Source organism: Gopherus evgoodei, chromosome 1 (genome assembly GCF_007399415.2).
Source record: "Gopherus evgoodei ecotype Sinaloan lineage chromosome 1, rGopEvg1_v1.p, whole genome shotgun sequence".
NCBI lineage: Eukaryota > Metazoa > Chordata > Testudines > Testudinidae > Gopherus > Gopherus evgoodei.
This window is the reverse complement of record NC_044322.1, coordinates 227,560,043-227,570,616: the sequence shown is the minus strand read 5'-3', so window position 1 is coordinate 227,570,616 and position 10,574 is coordinate 227,560,043.

Here is a 10,574-nt window from a genome sequence, read left to right as displayed (position 1 = left end):
ACTAGATGCAGCCATTTCAACAAATAAAATTAAAAGAAAATACATTGTTTTGCCTGTATCTTTTCTAATTCTTACAACTGCATCATTGAAGTTCTCATGCACCCTTGCTTTGAAGCAGAGACTTGAACCTTTATGGGTGGAGGAGGTTACCCTGATGTCAGGGGTGTCTCTTGCTGTCTCTATGAAAATCCTCCCAAATTTGGCTAAGTTATAACTTTGGAGGGGAGGGAGGGGGGAGAATAGCAATCTGCACATGCTAAGTAATAAGTTTGTTAGAGGCTGGCAGCTAAATTCTCCAAAGATTCTGTGTGCGCTGCATGTGTTTCATCTCCACAGAGCTCCGCTGAGCAGACCAGACAGCCATGTGTCATCCCCACAGAGTGACTGAGCATTCTCCATCCCAGGGATGAGTGGGGCTCTGTGCTTTAGCTTCTACTGGCTGTTAAGGGCTGCTGTGGTAATGAGCATGGAGATGGTCTCTTCTATGCTTTCAGTGGTGCTCCTTGTGGTACCCAGGTTGCACTGAGAAAGGAGGAGGTTGGGATAGAACCAAGTGGACTAGAAGACTCAGACTAAAGGGGATAAGGGTGGAATGGAACATGAGCAGAAAGGTCTCTGTCCACAAGAGTGCAATCTCTTCCAGAACCTGGAACTGAACCCAGGGTTCTTGAGTGTGAACATTCCTTTGCTGTCTAGCAAATAGCTGTGAAACCTATTGACAAAAATTTCTTCCCAGGCTACTGTTGATCTGCATAGAAGATATAATGGCTACATTACTCAACTAGTAGAAATCTGTGCTGTAGGCTAGAACCTTGCAGATGACCCAGCTGGGGTGTCAGTATGATTCCAAATGATGGGAAAAATTGTTTTTAATTTTATTAAAAACTTTAAATTACATTTTAAAAAAATCCATTCATACAAAGACAGTTACCCAAAAATAGGTAATTCCAGACTCAAACTTGTCTGTGCTATCAATTTACCCTCCTTGATTTCACGCTAGCATAATGCATATACAATTAAAGACTGTCTTTCCACAGGTGCTTGCCTCATTCAGTGAATGGGATGAATGGTGCTCAGGAAATGAATTGGAATCCTAGAATATCAGGCTTGGAAGGGACCTCAGGAGGTCATCTAGTCCAACTGCCTGCTCAAAGCAGGACCAATCCCCAGACAGATTTTCACCCCAGTTTCCTAAATGGCTCCCTTAAGGATTGAACTCACTACCCTGGGTTTAGTAGGCCAATGCTCTAACCAGTGAGCTATCATTCCTCCCCTGACTGTATAGTGAATGAAGCTTCTTTTCTGTAGGACTTCTGCCTTATGTGGAGGGTATATCATAAAAGGCAGATAGCGAAAGGATGAGGAAGGATGGGCATTTGAATGCTATACTGGAGTATTGGATTCTGTCTCTGCCACAGAATTTTTGTGTAATGCTGGGCAAGTCACTTAAACCAAAGCTTTTCACAGATGGCCACTGTGGGATGCTTTTATAGGTGCCCACATTGACACCTGGAGCTGGGTGTATAACTAATTCTTCTTGTTCTGAATACTTGTTCTCATTGATTCCACATTAGGTGTGTGTGTGCCGTGTGCACTGTTGCAAGAGATTTTTCCCTCAGTGGTATCCATCAGGCCAGTTCTGGCGCCCTCTGGTGCCACACACTCATGCACTGGCATAAGGCGTGCCGCTGGCAATGCACCCTTTCAGGCCTGGTCTACGCTGGGGGAGAAGGGAAATCGGTCTAAATCAACACCCACTGGATCAAACGCTGCCCGTTGATCCTGCGGGTAATGTAGACAAGCCCTCAGTTCCTTCTTACCGCCCGTGACAGTTGGTGGAACTACCCCTCTTTGGCCAGGCTTCTTCTCGGTGGTTTTTGGACTCTGATTCATAGTTTGTTAATTTAAGTATAATTTTAGTGTAAGTGTAAACAGTCCCTATCATCAAGGGACTCTTTGCCCCAGGGGCCAGGCATGCGTTGGGCTTCAATCCTTGTGCCTCCTGTGGCAAACCTATCCCTGGGCAACCCACGCTCCAGCTGCTTGAAGTGCTTGCAAGAAATTCATGTGAGGGACAAGTGCCAGATTTGTCAGGACTTTAGACCCTGCACAAAAAAGGATAGAGAAACAGGACTATCCTAATGTAAGCTGCTGTCTGACCAACTTCAGAGCCATGCCGCTCCGATTCTGTACTGAGCACTTCAGCCTCAGTGCAAAGCCCTACTTCAGCGCCGTGCTCTTCCCGGTGTCATTCACTAGCTCCCGTGCCAAGGAAGAAGTACAAAAAACTTCACACTGACAGAGGACGCTCACCGATGCAGAAGGACAAGAATGGGGAAGGCAGTGGAGAGCTACCACTGATCCAAGTTGGCAAGAGCAAATGGACACATGCCCATTTTTGCCAAAAATGTCGGGATGGCAAGGACAGGGGACTGTCCCAGCCGAAACGGGACATATGGTTACCCTGTCTCAATTCCTTCTTGCTGGTTAACTCTGACAGAGGGGTAGGAGGGTGGGTCATGGCATAGATATGAACAACACATCTCAAACAACAACAGTTACGGAAGAATAGTAACTTTTTTCATTGTGCTAGCAGTTCTAGGGGGAAAAAAAGCTTGAATCAAAAGTGAATTTTGGAGGGATTTTTCTAGTGAAAGAAAAAAAATGTTTGGAGAAGTCGTATTTTTAACAAAATCAAAGTAAGTAAAGGGCTGCATTCACAACATACAGCTGCTGGGGAGCAGGAGGAGGTGCTGATGGGTGCCACTGCCATCTTTACAGTCTTTAGCGCAGTGGTTAGGGCACTCATCTAAGATGTGAGAGCCCCTGATTTGTATCTCCTGCTGAAGCTCTTCCTCTTATAAAACAACTGAATAGTTATTGGGCCAGAGAGAGAGTGACTCTAGTGTAGTGGTTTGGACCTCGATGAGTACTTGCCTCAGTTCGCCCTGCTCTATCCAGAACCTGATACCTGTTCATCAGCAATGGTAACCTCCCCATCTTCCTAGGGATATCGATTAAGCACTTGAATTTGTCTTAACTCTTTTTAATCTACATCTTCCTTTTGCACCATGTATGAGCCAATTCTTCACAAGCTAATTTACACTGTATTCCCCTGGAGGCTGGATTAATGTATTAACCATTTATTGATAACTACAAAACCAGTCAGTGTCATGGTGACTGTTGTATTAAAATGTAGATTGACAGGCTGTCTATATACAATATTTCATACAAAAATTCATGAATTTTTTTGTTTTGTTTTTGTTTTTGGAGGGGAAAACTAGTATAGAAGAAAGAGAGGGAAGTTCTATATGAAGTCCAAAACAGGTGACTGTAATATACTGTTTCAAAGCGTTTCTGAACACTAGATTGGTGTTAGTTGCTAGGGAAAGCAGAAATGTTTAGCACCAGGGAGAGTTTACTCTTGTTTTAAGTGGTGGTTATCTTTACTGGTAGCCACATATCAAGAGAATTTCTTTCTTGTTGGTGCTTTAAATAGGTTGAGCTTTTCCATGTCCTATATTTTGTCAGCCACCAGCTGACAATAGGTCTTTTTTTTTTTTTCTTCCAGCATGTTGTGTTGATATGTTTTGATGCCACAAGTAACTGAGTGATCAGTTTGCCACTTCTTACAGGTAAGGTTTTATCAAATGGAAGCCCCAAGTAGAAACCAGCTGTATCCCACAGAAGTCATTGTAACCTTTGTTAAACATATTTCCAAACACTGTGGACTCTTGTACATTCTTCCCAAATATAAAAGGATCCTGGTTCCCCACAATCTGGCCAGTAGCTACCAGATGCAGGTGCAGAAATTGGATGGTTTATGGGATCATTTGCTTCACAGCAATTTTCTTAGATTATTTCAGAACAGATTAAAGAACTTGTAGCTCTTTGCCAAATATCCTACTGCTTTATTTGGTAAATCCCTTTCCATAAGCATCTGACTTTTCTTCTTTGTCAATATACTTTATCTTCCCTTAAATATCTATGGAACTGCTATCTAAATACCTACAGTGTCTGGCTGAATGTTTACAATTGGAGAATTTTGCCTACTGTGTTTATCTGTTAGTGGATTGGGAGAGGAGGCTATACTCAGTGTTGGATTGCGAGAAAATGGGAGGGGAGAAATTATGGTATTAAATCTGTCTCATACTCAACACCCATTAGGTGATCTAATTGCCTTATGTTCCTTGGTATTGGCACAATATCCTGTAGTAACATCTCAACTGCCATTGCCTCTTTTCTGTCCAAACCTAAGCTTTCCCAATAGTACAGCTGAAACGCTATTAAGAATATTAATTGAGATACCAAATAAAATTTCACCAGACTCAGGAATGCCAAAGGTTCTTGAGTATTGCTACTTAGTCTATGTGGCTATTGTCACAAATGAATTTATTTATAAAAATGTACCAACTAAGTGTCTGATCCTACTACTTATTCCCGAAAGCAATTCTTACAGAGGTAGTCTCTGACTAATCTCATGCCAGTAAGAATAAGAATTGCTTATGAGAGTAAGAGTTACAGGATCAAGCTCCAGTTTAGCAAAAACAGTGTTCATCTGATGGTAGGCAGCTATACATACATTTCCCGGACTGATTTTTATCTGGCTAGTCCATGGACATATTAATGGTATATTAAATGTCAAGTTTATGCTTACAAATTTGTTTACTCAAACAGGAGCTATGTTGTTTTAGCCGATCAGGTATTGCTTTCCTCCACTAGAGATGCAGCTACTGCTGAGTGCTGGTTGGTGCCCTCTAGCCTTACTCTCAGCTGCCCTCTTTCTCCTTCCTCCACTTTAGACTACAGTGGCAGTAGCTCCATGGACAAGAAGATGATCAGAGCTGTCCGACAAATACTACAGGTGCTTACAAGCTATGTTCATGAGATGCACAGTGAATTTTTGCATGGTATAAGGAGACAGGTGATCAGTATTGCACGGAGAAGTGACAGCAGGACTGGCATATGATAGGATGAGTAGGAAGTAGTGGAGATTAGCAAATCTTGGCCCTGCAGTGTTTTCAGTTGCTACAGTCCAGATCTTCATGGGTTAAAAAGTTGGACAAATCCAACCCAGATTGTAGAAAGGAGTGGGAGAGTGAGGGAGGATATATGCTAAGTGTGGGAGGGAAGGCAGTCAGGGTTGCAGATGACATCTAATTCAACTGTAGTCCAAGTATGGCTGCAGGAGTAAAGGAATGTGAGCATTTTATTGTATATGAAGGGACAGGCCATAGCTTCCCAGGTGACTACCTTCCGTACTATGGCCCTTATCCTGCAAACATCCACACATGCAAATAGCTTTACTTATGTGACTAGTCCCTTTGTCTTCATCGGGATTAAATGTGCATAAAGTTGAGCATGTTTATATGTATTTGCTGAATCAGGTCCAAGGAGAAGAAAGCAACTAGTGGATACAGCTTCAGCTGGTAGTAATGCCTATTAGTAAGGTTGCCTGAAACTTCCTATTATAAGACCTTGTTTTCAGTTGATTATAACTTTGCCAAACTTTACCTGTTCATGTAGAAATTTCCCATGCTGGGTGTCTGCCTCAGGCTGATTATTTTTTTCAGCAGAAACAGTCCTTCAGCAGTTTCTGAGAACAAGAGTAGGGAAAATATGTTGTCTTGCCCAGGTTTTTAAAAAAAAAAACACAAACCTTTTTGAGATGCTTTAGTGGCACCATGCTTTGGAATGGGGACTTGAAATTTGGCAGTGAGAGTAGGGGCACTGTCAGGGATGTGCCTTTTGCTATCTGCCCAAATTTGGCCAAGTTATTAGTCTTTGAAAAATTGTGGTGCCACACATGCTCAGTAGAGATTTGCTAGAGCTGCACAACTACATTCCCAGGAGATTGTGTGCATTGGGCATGCTCCAACCAGGAGCTGCAGGTGCCTGAGCAGGATTTTCCTTACAGCTGCAGCTCTGGGCTGCCATGAGCCAGGCCTGGGCACCAGAATTGAGTGCAGGTACCCTGTTTCACCTGTGCTTTGAATGCCCACCCCTGCTAGTGCCTGGGTAGTCTGGAGAAGGAATACACCTGATTAAAAGCAGGGGAGACAAGAACCCACGTGGATGAGGGAGGTGGCAAAAGTTGTTAGAAAAGGTGTTTTATCCATTATAGCATGAAGGCTTCCATGATAGACCCCAGACTGTGGCCTGGCAGAAAGCAAAATTGGTGACAGTTTCTGTTAGACCTATTTTCAACCTGGTACATCTGGGGAGTCCCCCCCCCCCATTCCATTGCTTGAAAACATTTCTCGCCACATCTGGGTGAAGAGACCACTCATGACTGTAGAAAAACTTGCTGAGGCAATCTGCCAGTTCCTTTTGTGCTCCCAGAAGGTACCAGGCCTCGAGATTGAGTGAGTGGGCTATGCAAAATTCCCACAGTTAAATCACTTCCTGACAAAGGTGGGAAGAGCAAGCTCCTCCCTCCCTGTTGAGATAAAACATGGCAGCAATGTTGTCCATGAAAACAAATGTCTGCCCGTAATGTGCAGTAGGAAGGCCTGACAAGCCAGGAGAATTGCTCTGAGATCTCTGACACTGATGTGGAGAGAGTTCTTCTGAAGACCAATGTCTTCAGTTTTGAGAGGCCCTAGGTGGGCTCCCCACCCTAGCGATGACATGTCTGAGATCAGAGTCATTGATGGTAGAGGCTGAATGAAGGGAAATGGGTCCATCTACCAATTGATGGAGACCAGGACCTGAGAAGGCACCGTCAGTACAGAGTCCAGATGGTGTCAATTTGGTGAGCAGACTGAAGAGCCCTGAGGCGCAGCCTTGCTTGCTGCACTACATATGTGCATGAGGCCATGTGGTCTAAAAACCTCAGACAAGTTCCGACTGTTGTTGATGGATGGCCCTTGAGGTGTGTTATTAGGGACGTGATTATCTAAAACTGACCCTTTGGTAAGTAGGCTCTGGCTTGAGTGGAGTTGAACACAGCTCCAATAAACTCTATCCTCTGCATTGGAGTGAAAGTAGATATTTTTTTTCAGCTTCTATCAGGAGCCCTAGGGCCATGAACGTTGACTGGATGAGCCGAATTCTACCCAAGCCCTGTATTGGCCCTTGATTAGCCAGTTGGGTTACAGGTCTACCCTTATCTAGTCTTCTCAGAAAGGCCACTACAGCCATACATTTTGTAAAGACCTGCAGGGCTGCAGACAGGCCAGTTGGTAGTGTGCGTGGTCCATGACGAATCTGAGGAACCTTCTCTGACGTTGGAATATTGATATGTGGAAATAAGCGTCTCTTAAATTGAGGGCGGCGTATCAGTCCCCAGGATCCAGGGAAGGAATAATGGATACCAGGGTGACCATGTGAAAATTTACTTTCTTGAGGATAGCTGTTGAGGTGGTGTAGGTCTAGAATTGGTCTGAGGCCCCTCTTGGCTTTTGGGGTTAGGAAATAACAGGAGTAGAACCCCTTCCCTCTTAAATTCTGTGGAACCTCTTCCACAGTCTGACCCAAAGGAGAAATTGAAACTTCTGAGCCAAAAGTTCTTCATAAAAGGGGTCCCTGAAGAGGAACAGGGAGGGAGGGTGTGAAGGAGGATGTACCTCACTTCCACTGTGCCCAACACCCGACGTTCCATAGTGACATGGTGCCATGTACTAAGTGGGAGAGGCAATTTGAAAACAAGGAGGAAACAGGGTCTGTCGTCATGGGAACTAGTATGGCTGTCTCAACCAGCCCATCAAAAGCTCTGCTTAGAGCCCCTTGGCTGTCTGGGTGGGGCAGGCATTGGTGCTGAAGTAGAAGGGGGGGTCTATGCCTAAACCCCCTGTCTCTTTTTCCCTGCAGATCCCGATGGACAGGCAGGGCAGAGAACTGAATGTGCTGTTGAGGTCTGTAATGCTTCCTTAAAGTCGCTGTTGTGTAAACCAAGGGACTTAGGGATCACCCTAGAGTCCTTTAACCCATGAAGCTTTGCATCAATCTGCTCTCAGAGGAGCAAAGCTCCTTCAAAGGGTATGTCCTGAATGGTTTGCTGGACCTCCTGCAAGAGTCCCAAGGACTGCAACCATGAACTCCAGTGCGTGGCTACTGCCAAATCAGCCACATCCAACGCAGCTTACAGCGAGGCCCTCACTACTGACTTGCAATTCTGAGCTGTAACCCCCTAGTAGAATACACTTTTCTAGCGAATAAGTTCAACATCTTGGAGTCCTTTGCTATTGGCGTTGCACCCTGATAACCCTGCCTTTCTCTTTCATTGGCCGTGGATACAACCAAGGATTCCAGGGGAAAGGGGATGAATTTGAACAATAACTCATAACCCTGGGCAGGAACAAAGTACTTCATTCAGACCTTTCTGATATGGGGGAGGAGGGAAAAGAAAAGGGGGGGTCTGTCATCAGGCTTTAACAGGGTCCATAATGGCCTCATTGAGGGGCAGGGCTACTTTTGCTGGTCCTGCAGCAGCTAAAATATCAACCAAGATGTGGGAATACTCTCTTACTACCTCCATCTATATGCCTAGATTTAAGGCCACCCTTTTTAGCAGTTCTCAGAGTGCCTTATAGTCAACCAGGGGAGGCGACACATCCACTCCTGAAACAGCCTTGTAAGGGGAGGAGGAGGACACCAGCACCAGCTGTGGACATTCTTCCTCCTGTTGGGCTGGCTCTTGAAGTTCTGTGCCGGGCTTAATACCAGAGTCCAGATCAGCTGCTGCCAGATGGGGCATTGGTGCTCTGCGTTGTGGTGCCACTAAATAGAAGCACCTAGAGTAAACTCCTGAAATTGGGAAAACCCCCAGAGGTTCCAAAAGGGCCACTGAGCAGACATAGGTCCCCTGTGGCAACTTGACCATGCCCTCAATGGAATCCCTGTGCCTTGGTCCATGTAAGTGTAGGAGAGTCCTGGGGAGTGGCAGGAACAATTCCTTGGGCGAGAGGAATAAGATCCAACCTCTGACTCAGAGGATGAAGAGTCTCTATCCAGTGACCATGAAGGTGCGGTTCCCACCGGTACTGGAGACCAGTGCTGTGGTGAAGATGCCTGCACTGTGGCCATCATAACTGGTTTTCCTTTTGATGGTACCGAAGGGCCGAGTGCTGAAGATGGCCTGAAGCAACAGGCTCCATCCTGCCCAACGGCTACAATGGTACCAATTCTTGTACTGACGGAGATACCAGTACTAACTGCACTAGAAGGTCTCTGGCCACAGCGAACGCCTCCAGCATGGTCGGCACCAAGATAGCATTAGTACTGTGCTGTAAGACAGATGGTTCATCCGATATTGGATTCAACAGTGCCTGCATAGGTATTAACTTCTGCAGTACTGAAGCAAAGGAGTGGCCTGACTTAGGTTGCACTCTACTCTGGTCCCTATGCCTGGCCATCTTTGGTGCCGGAGATCAACTCTCAGCCAGTTATTTCATGTGCCTTTTCCTAGGTATTGAGGATGGTGAAGGGTGCCGAGACTCTAGTACAGTAGAAGGAGCACTCCTTGCTGACACCGAGACACTCTGGGCCATGTGACACTGGCCTGGCTCACCGGGAAATCTTAGTGTCACCTCCATGAACAAAAACTTCAGCCTGGCCTCCAAGTCCTTTTTTGTGCAAGGCTTAAAGTCCCTGCAGATCCGACCATGGTCCCCAACATGAGCTTCTCCCAGGCACTTTAGGCAATTTCAGTGTGGGTCACTCAGGAGCATAACCTTATTGCAGAAGGCACAGGGCTTGAAGCCTCGTGACTGAGGCATGCTTCAGCACTGGATATTGAATGAAAACTCCGCTAACTCTCTAAGTTTAAAACTTTCTCTAAAACTGAGTAAACATACTAAAACTATGTACAGATCTGTAACCATGAAAACCAATGAGAGAGAGAGCTTGCCAAAGCAAGAATAGCAGTTCCAGTGACCATCAAGGGCAGTAAGAAGGAACTGAGGGGGCGTGGGGTTGGCTGGGGTCTTTCTACCGGCACTATGAGCATGCAGTGCCAGAGGGCGCTCAAGCCACCCCAGCAGGTATCACTGAGGGAAAAATTTCTGGCAGCTGTGTTAGGTGTGTGCATGTACCGAGAGTGGAATGCACATGTGCAATCATGCAAAGAAGAACCTCCATTTCCAGGCTCTGAACCTATCTCCCCAGTACCTACAGGGTCAGCTCCCCTAATCAGAAGAGGCAGACACTCATTGGACTCCAAAATTAGTGCTTATGTGTCACAGCTCAGAGACATTCAGCAGCCCCAGTGAAATGTCCGTCTACCATGGTACCAGCTGCAGTCTAAGCATGGCCCATGTCAGAAGGATGCATAGCCCAGACTTGGTTGGGGTCCAGTGCCATATCAGTGATCTTTCTGGAACCCTTGAGCTTTCCCTCCTTATTCTAGATCATCCCCACACATGTCACATCCCACTTCTTTAGCAGCACTTTGCAAGCACCAAAGTCAACCCATTCTCGGTTCCAGGCCCAGTTGCATGCGTGAGGCTGTTAGCTTTCAGGAGTCACCCCTGGAGGAACTGGAAGAGATTCAGCCTCACTAACCCTTGGCTTCCTCTTCTCCATTCCTCACTGAGGTGGTGATAGAGGCTGTGGCTCCACTTCTTGATGATTAC